The sequence below is a fragment of the Mustelus asterias genome, chromosome 1, assembly GCF_964213995.1.
Source record: "Mustelus asterias chromosome 1, sMusAst1.hap1.1, whole genome shotgun sequence".
Lineage (NCBI taxonomy): Eukaryota > Metazoa > Chordata > Chondrichthyes > Carcharhiniformes > Triakidae > Mustelus > Mustelus asterias.
In genome coordinates this window covers 83,298,813-83,308,595 of record NC_135801.1, presented here as the reverse complement: position 1 = coordinate 83,308,595, position 9,783 = coordinate 83,298,813, and positions in this window count along the sequence as shown.

Below are 9,783 nucleotides of genomic sequence, written 5' to 3'. Positions count from 1 at the left end.
TCACTTTCAAAGATTTGCAGATGCGAACCTCAGGTCTCTTTGTTCCTGCAGCCTCTCTAAAATTCAACTATTTGCATTGCCTCTTTCTTCCTTCTAAAATGCATCACCAAAATGTAATCTGCCATGTGTCTGTCCAGTTTACCAATTTGTCCTCCTGAAGTCTGCTTTATCCTCTTCACTGTTAACTCTATTAGCAAGTTTTGTGTCAACTGCACACTTTGAAATTATGCCTCCTTATCTAAGTCAGTTTATTAATATGTATCAAAAAGATTGATGTTCAAATACTCTCAGTGAGCTTGACGTCAGTGGTAGGAAGTTGTTGGAGAGGATTCTTAGAGATAGGATGTATGCGCATTTAGAAAGGAATAAACTCATTAACGATAGTCAGCATGGTTGTGTGAGAGGGAGGTCATGCCTCACTAACCTGGTGGAGTTTTTTGAAGAAATGACTAGAATGGTTGACGAGGGAAGGGCCGTGAATGTCGTCTATATGGACTTTAGTAAAGCGTTTGACAAAGTACCTCATGGTAGGTTGGTGCAAAAGGTTGGATTTCATGGGATAAAGGGGGAGGTGGCTAGATGGGAGGAGAACTGGCTTGGTCACAGAAAGAGTTTTAACAACACCAGGTTAAAGTCCAACAGGTTTATTCACCCCAGTCCAACGCCGGCATCTCCACATCTTGGTCACAGAAGACAGAGGGTGGTAGTGGAAGGGTCTTTTTCCGGCTGGAGGCCTGTGACTAGTGGTGTTCACAGTAAGAAGTTTAACAACACCAGGTTAAAGTCCAACAGGTTTATTTGGTAGCAAAAGCCACACAAGCTTTCGAGGCTCTGAGCCCCTTCTTCAGGTGAGTGGGAATTCTGTTCACAAACAGAACTTATAAGACACAGACTCAATTTACATGAATAATGGTTGGAATGCGAATACTTACAACTAATCCAGTCTTTAAGAAACAAAACAATGGGAGTGGAGAGAGCATCAAGACAGGCTAAAAAGATGTGTATTGTCTCCAGACAAGACAGCCAGTGAAACTCTGCAGGTCCACGCAACTGTGGGAGTTACAAATAGTGTGACATAAATTCTGATTCTAGGATCGCATGATAAAGACTCAGGAGGAAAAAAGCAGAAATATTTATGTGAAATAATGTGACATAAACCCAATATCCCGGTTGAGGCCGTCCTTGTGTGTGCGGAACCTGGCTATCAGTTTCTGCTCCGCGACTCTGCGCTGTCGTGTGTCGCGAAGGCCGCCTTGGAGAACGCTTACCCGAATATCAGAGGCCGAATGCCCGTGACCGCTGAAGTGCTCCCCAACAGGAAGAGAACAGTCTTGCCTGGTGATTGTCGAGCGGTGTTCATTCATCCGTTGTCGCAGCGTCTGCATAGTTTCCCCAATGTACCATGCCTCGGGACATCCTTTCTTGCAGCGTATCAGGTAGACAACGTATGCAGACGCTGCGACAACGGATGAATGAACACCGCTCGACAATCACCAGGCAAGACTGTTCTCTTCCTGTTGGGGAGCACTTCAGCGGTCACGGGCATTCGGCCTCTGATATTCGGGTAAGCGTTCTCCAAGGCGGCCTTCGCGACACACGACAGCGCAGAGTCGCGGAGCAGAAACTGATAGCCAGGTTCCGCACACACAAGGACGGCCTCAACCGGGATATTGGGTTTATGTCACACTATTTCACATAAATATTTCTGCTTTTTTCCTCCTGAGTCTTTATCATGCGATCCTAGAATCAGAATTTATGTCACACTATTTGTAACTCCCACAGTTGCGTGGACCTGCAGAGTTTCACTGGCTGTCTTGTCTGGAGACAATACACATCTTTTTAGCCTGTCTTGATGCTCTCTCCACTCCCATTGTTTTGTTTCTTAAAGACTGGATTAGTTGTAAGTATTCGCATTCCAACCATTATTCATGTAAATTGAGTCTGTGTCTTATAAGTTCTGTTTGTGAACAGAATTCCCACTCACCTGAAGAAGGGGCTCAGAGCCTCGAAAGCTTGTGTGGCTTTTGCTACCAAATAAACCTGTTGGACTTTAACCTGGTGTTGTTAAACTTCTTACTGTGTTTACCCCAGTCCAACGCCGGCATCTCCACATCATGACTAGTGGTGTTCTGCAGGGCTCTGTATTGGGACCTCTGCTGTTTGTGATTTATATAAACGATCTGGAAGAAGGTGTAACTGGGGTGATCAGTAAGTTTGCGGATGACACGAAATTGGCTGGACTTGCGGATAGTGAGGAACATTGTCAGAGGCTACAGAAGGATATAGATAGGCTGGAAATTTGGGCAAAGAAATGGCAGATGGAGTTCAATCCAGATAAATGCGAAGTGATGCATTTTGGTAGAGTTAATGTAGGGGGGAGCTATACGATAAATGGCAGAACCATAAAGGGTGTAGATACGCAGAGGGACCTGGGTGTGCAAGTCCACAGATCCTTGAAGGTGACGTCACAGGTGGAGAAGGTGGTGAAGAAGGCATATGGCATGCTGGCCTTTATAGGACGGGGCATAGAGTATAAAAGTTGGGGTCTGATGTTGCAGATGTATAGAACATTGGTTCGGCCGCATTTGGAATACTGCATCCAGTTCTGGTCGCCACACTACCAGAAGGACGTGGAGGCTTTAGAGAGAGTGCAGAGGAGGTTTACCAGGATGTTGCCTGGTATGGAGGGGCTTAGTTATGAGGAGAGATTGGGTAAACTGGGGTTGTTCTCACTGGAAAGACGGAGGATGAGGGGAGACCTAATAGAGGTGTACAAAATTATGAAAAGCATAGTTAGGGTGAATGGTGGGAAGCTTTTTCCCAGGTCGGTGGTGACGTTCACGAGGGGTCATAGGTTCAAGGTGAAGAGGGGGAAGGTTTAACACGGATATCAGAAAGACATATTTTACACAGAGGGTGGTGGGGGCCTGGAATGCGCTGCCAGGTGGTGGTGGAGGCGGGCACACTGGGAACGGTTAAGACTTATCTAGATAGCCACATGAATGGAGTGGGTATGGAGGGATACAAAAGAATGGTCTAGTTTGGACCAGGGAGCGGCGCAGGCTTGGAGGGCCGAAGGTCCTGTTCCTGTGCTGTATTGTTCTTTGTTCTTTGTTGTTCAGTCAGTTTTGTATCCACACAGCCATTGCCCCTTTAATCCCATGAATTTCAATTTTGCTAACAAATTTATCATGTAGCAGTTTATCTAATAACTGTTCAAGGTCTATATACCTAATACCACCTTCACCAATTCTCTCTGTTATTCAGATTGGTGAAAGGCAGAAAGTGGTATATCACAGGCCCTCGAAGATCTGAGGCACTTGGGAATCATTCTTGATGTAGCAGTCTTGTGAATTCACAGGAAACCTGGCACGGAACTGCATGATCAATTTCTGATGATTGCAAACCAGCAGCATGTTGAGCAAATGGAACCCCTTCCTGTTGATAAAGACCAGTGACTCCTGCCGCAGAACTCCTAAAATGACATGCCTCCGATCTATGGCAGCCTGCTGATGTGGAAAGCCAAAGATCGCCACAAATCCCAGAAATCTGGCAGCCTGGCTGGCTTCATCCAGTGTAAATACCCAAAGGCATCTGTAACTTCCCTTATGTATTTATGTGATGAGGACTGAGAGATGCCACAAAGATCCCCAGTAGATCCCTGGAAGCAAGTTCCGATGCAATGTGTTCTGTGAACTAAACCCTCAGGAACTGGACACTGAAGAAGGTTTAGACATTCTTTGGAAATTTGCAGATAAAATGTAAATGAAAGGTGGCTTATTAAATATCTATGAGACTTTGTCGGACTTTGATCATTTTTTAAAAATGGATGATTCTTCCATAGAAGAATACATCAGGGAGTTTAACCGACTGCTCGAGATTGCAATGATTCCACTTGGAAGTTCTTCAATCAGTACTTGCCTTTAAATTATTGGTCTGTGCTAGGATATCAAACACGATATATAACTGGAGTTAGATTCAAAGAGAAAGAAACACTTTGGATCAAATGTCCAAAGTCTTTAAAAATATTTCTGGGAAGACATTCATTTCTAGTGCTTTTATGGTGCAAATAAATGGGCTGTTCAGCAGTGAGACCAGAGATGGAGAATACAGTGTTAGCAGCATTTTGAAACTGATCACATAAAGGGTCCAAACATCTGTACGAAAGAAAAATTACAAAGAAAAAGAATGAGAACAGAGAGTCTTTTGACAGCTATAACAGATGGCTGGAGTTGGGAAATTATGGAAGGAGGATGAACCTTAGGAATAATAAAGGGGCTGTCAATAGGAGCTTCAAGTGAGACTCTAATTATCATTATGTGTTAAATTGCCCAGAAATATAGAACAGGGTTTTTAAGACAACATATGACATGGAAGGCAAGGAAGACAGTACTGACCAATCAGAAGGAACCGTATTGGTCACCCGAAGATTCAATCTGTTAATGAGTACCCTAGTCACAGATTTCATAGAATCCCTACAATACAGAAGGAGGCTATTTGGTCCATCGTGTCTGTACCGATCACAATCCCACCCAGGCCATATTCCCATTTACCCTGCTAATCCTCTTTACACTAGGGTCAATTTTAGCATGGCCAATCAACCTAACCCGCACATCTTTGGACTGTGGGAGGAAACCGGAGCACCCAGAGGAAACCCACACAGGGAGAATATGCAAACTCCACACAGACAGTGTCCCAAGGCCAGAATTGAACCCGGGTCCCTGGCACTGTGAGGCAGCAGTACTAACCACTGTGCCACCCACCACTGTGCCACCATGCCACCCCTGTGCCACTGTGCCAATTTGTTCAATTGCACACTTCTAGATAGTGGATATATGGTATGTGGAGTGGACATGTTAAAGTGTTACATGGATTCTTTACATAAGGAAACTAGAAGTAAAGTCAAAGAACATGGCAGTTCTACTTGTTTCAGGTTCAGTGATGGTAACAAGTTGAAATGGCCAAAAAGAATACTAATTCCGTATAAAGTCACTTTATCAGTACTGATGTAATATCAAGTGGAATTATTTTACTGTTAAGTAAGCCTTCAATGAAAAAGGCCCAAATGAATTTGGGCGTAAAGCATGATAAAACGATTGTGTCTGGGAGATCTGCAGATTTGCAATCTACACAGTTGGGACATTATTGTATTATTTTAAGGTCTATCATCCCTAGCAAGGGTGTTAGAGTTATTAATAGCAACTGGGGGTGGGAATTTAACCAGGCTGGGGGAATCTCTGACATTACCATTAGTAAATCTGTGATGTAATTTATTAACCAAGGTTTTCCGAGTGACAATTCTACCCCCTCCCCAATATGGTGTCTAGAAGATTTACCACCACTGACATTAGGCTGACTGACCTGCTGTTACCTGGTGTAACTCATTTCCTTTTTTCAACAGGGGCATAACATTTGTAACCCTCCAATCTTGTGGCACCACTCCGATATCCAAGGGGCATTGTGATATTGTGGCTGGTGCCTCTACTTTTTCAACCCTTACTTCTCTCAGGAACCTTAGATACATCCCATTTAGACCACTTGTACAGTTATTATCTCAGTCTAAATTAGGATAATTGATCATGACTCTGGGGTGATTGCATGTTCCTGTAACCTGTATGTAAAATTACCCCTCTATTACTATCCCTCTATTTTTCTGGTCTTTAGTATACATCTAGAAGCGTAACAGATTCTTTTCTGCATCTTAACGCTATCCAAATAGATTTTACCTTTGAACCATCAACTCCATTTGCATGGAGTTTGCATGTTCTCCCTATGTTCGCGTGGATTTCTTTCAGGTGCTCCAGTTGCCTCCCACAGTCCAAAGTTGTGCAAGTTAGGGGGATTGACCATGCTAAATTGCCCCTTAGTATGTAGCTTAGGGGGATTAATGGGGTAAATACATGGAGCTACGAGATAGGGCCTGGGTGGGTTACTCTTTCGGCAAGTCGGTGCAGACTCAATGGGCCGAATGGCCTCCTTCTGCATTGTAGGGATTCTATGATTCTGATTCTAATTCTACACTATCACTTTCGAGGACTGTAATAATATCTCCAGAATACATTGTAGCCAGGAATGTTACATTTCCGTTTCTGCCCTTTTTTGAACAAATTCTGTTAATAAGACCAGGTAGAAACCTGTGGCTACAGCTCACAAACCTTACTTGTTACACATGTTGCATTTACCCATGTGCACCAAAGCTGCTGACAAATTATTTTCAACTGTTCCCACAAAACCAGTTAATCTCTCTGTGAGGACAGAGGGCCCAGCCATGTATAGGTGCAACCCACATGTTTTATTTACTGATCCTGGTTGCCTTGAATTGATCCCAATTTCCAAGAATGGGAAGTCTTTGCGCTTGTTCTATTTCATGCAGAAACCTAGCCCACCTAGCTGTTCATGTATTCAGTACCACCCTATAAATGCCACCTGACCTCCTGGGCATTTCTTGGAGTTTTCCATTTTCAACCATTTAATCAGTTCTTAGATGAATATCCCGAGGGTAAGGGGATTGGATGGGGAGGAGTTCGTTAGGTGTGTTCAGCAGGGTTTCCTGACACAGCATGTGGACAAGCCTACAAGAGGAGAGGCTGTACTTGACCTGATACTGACCAATGAGCCTGGACAGGTGTCAGATCTCTCAGTGGGAGAGCATCTTGGGGATAGCGATCATAACTCTATCTCCTTTATGCTTGCTTTGGAAAAAGAGAGGATCAGGCAAGCTAGGAAAGCGTTTATATGGAGTAAGGGGAAATATGAAGACATAAGGCAGCAAATTAGAGGAGTAAATTGGAAGGAGGTATTCTCGGGGAAATTTACTGAAGAGAGGTGGCAGCTTTTCAAGGAATGTCTGTCTAGGGTTCTACTGGACAATGTTCCGAGCCGACAGGGAGGAATTGGTAGGTTAAAGGAACCGTGGTGCACGAAAGCTGTGCGGGACCTTGTCGAGAAGAAAAGGAAAGCATACAAAAGGTTCAGAGAGCTTGGCGAAGATAGGGATCTAGATGAGTATACGGCTTGTAGGAAGGGACTAAAGAAGGAAATTAGGAGAGCCAGAAGGGGTCACGAGAAGGCCTTGGCAAGTAGAATTAAGGAAAACCCTAAGGTGTTCTATAAATATGTGAAGAGTAAAAGGATGAGACGTGAAGGAATAGGGCCTATAAAAGATGAAGGCGGGAAAATCAGTACGGAACCAGTAGAAATGGCAGAGGTGCTCAATGAGTATTTTGCCTCGGTTTTCACAGAGGAGAAGGACTTGGATGGATGTACTGTGGGCTTGCGGTGGACTGAAAAGATTGAGTATGTGGACTTTAACAAAGAGGTTGTGCTGGAATCTTTGAATGGCATCAAGATAGATAAGTCGCCAGGTCCGGATGGGATGTACCCCAGGTTACTGTGGGAGGCGAGGGAAGAGATTGCAGAGCCTCTGGCGATGATCTTTGCGTCGTCGATGGAGATGGGAGAGGTGCCAGAGGATTGGAGGATTGCGGATGTGGTTCCTATTTTCAAGAAGGGGAACAGGGATAGCCCAGGAAATTATCGACCGGTGAGTCTAACCTCAGTGGTTGGTAAGCTGATGGAGAAGATCCTGAGGGACAAGATTTATGAGCATTTAGAGAGGCTTAGTATGCTCAAGAATACTCAGCATGGCTTTGTCAAAGGCAGATCGTGCCTTACAAGCCTGGTGGAGTTCTTCGAAAATGTGACTAAACACATTGACGAAGGGAAAGCGGTAGATGTGGTTTATATGGATTTTAGCAAGACGTTCGATAAGGTCCCCCATGCAAGGCTTCTAGAAAAAGTGAGAGGACATGGGATCCAAGGGGCTGCTGCCCTGTGGATCCAGAACTGGCTTGCCCAAAGGAGGCAGAGAGTGTCTATAGATGGGTCTTTTTCTAATTGGAGGTCGGTCACCAGTGGTGTGCCCCAGGGATCTGTTCTGGGACCCTTGCTGTTTGTCATTTTTATAAATGACCTGGATGAGGAGGTGGAGGGATGGGTTGGTAAGTTTGCCGACGACACGAAGGTTGGTGGGGTTGTGGATAGTCTGGAGGGATGCCAGAAGTTACAGAGGGACATAGATAGGATGCAAGACTGGGCGGAGAAGTGGCAGATGGACTTCAACCCAGATAAATGCGTAGTGGTCCATTTTGGCAGGTCGAATGGGATGAAGGAGTACAATATAAAGGGAAAGACTCTTAGTACGGTAGAGGATCAGAAGGACCTTGGGGTCCGGGTCCATAGGACTCTAAAATTGGCCCCGCAGGTGGAGGAGATGGTTAAGAAGGCATATGGTGTGCTGGCCTTTATCAATCGAGGGATTGAGTTTAGGAGTCTGGGGATAATGATGCACCTATATAAGACCCTCGTCAGACCCCACTTGGAGTACTGTGCTCAGTTCTGGTCGCCTCATTACAGGAAGGATGTGGAAAAGATTGAAAGGGTGCAGAGGAGATTTACAAGGATGTTGCCTGGATTGAGTGGCATGCCTTATGAGGATAGGCTGAGGGAGCTCGGTCTTTTCTCCTTGGAGAGATGTAGGATGAGAGGAGACCTAATAGAGGTATATAAGATGTTGAGAGGCGTAGATCGGGTGGACTCTCAGAGGCTTTTTCCCAGGGTGGAAATGGCTGCTACAAGAGGACACAGGTTTAAGGTGCTGGGGGGTAGGTACAGGGGAAATGTTAGGGGGAAGTTTTTCGCACAGAGGGTGGTGGGCGAGTGGAATCGGCTGCCGTCAGTGGTGGTGGAGGCAAACTCAATGGGGTCTTTTAAGAGACTCCTGGATGAGTACATGGGACTTAATAGGATGGAGGGTTATAGGTAGGCCTAAAAGGTAGGGATATGTTCGGCACAACTTGTGGGGCCGAAGGGCCTGTTTTGTGCTGTGGTTTTCTATGTTTCTATGAATTAAAAACATTATAACTTTGGGAGAATTTCCTCCTCCACTTTGAACACAATCTTTTATCTAATCATAGGGGCACCCTCACTGGTGAGTGGGGGGGGGGGCTCATCTATTTGTGGTGGGGGGAGAGCGAGCATTTTGGAGGATGTGGATGCCAGCGATGATGGGAGGAAATGTGGATGCCGGCGATACTGGGGGGATGTGAATGCCAGCGATGATGGGGGGATGTGAATGCCAGCGATGATGGGGGGATGTGAATGCCAGCGATGATGGGGGGATGTGAATGCCAGCGATGATGTGTGTGGGGGGGGGGGAGGTTAGAAGGTTGTTGCCACCGATAATCGAGGGAAGGAGGAATAAGCTTTCTGTTCCAATTGGGGAGCCTTTAAAGATGATGCCCCGATCTCAATGGAGCCTGATCCTGGCGCCGCCACCTCACCACGCCCATTCTCTTTTTTTTATCAAACTATGAGGCTGAAAATCCGGAGAGAAAACTGATCAGTGGAGTTGGAGTTTCACACCAGTTTTCTAGCCAGAAGTGAGATTTCACCAATTTCTGATAAGATCGCCCTCTATGATTCTAGTGTGGATCCATTCAAAGAACTTGATAAACATAAGAAGCACAAAGAAGCTGAAGGTTACCCTGATAGTGTGGTCAAGAAAGGTGGGAGAAGGCTTGTGTGGAACACCAATATAGATGAGATGGGCAAAATGGCCTGTTTCTGTGCTATAAATTCCATGTAAAGCTGCTCGCAGGGAATACAAACACTATGCTGTGTTTCAAAATCTCAGGCCATAGGATTAATGTTCAGTCGGCAAACACAGCAGGGTGTTTGGAAATATTGATGCTGTTTTAAATCCTGGGAATCTTGAGCTTCTAA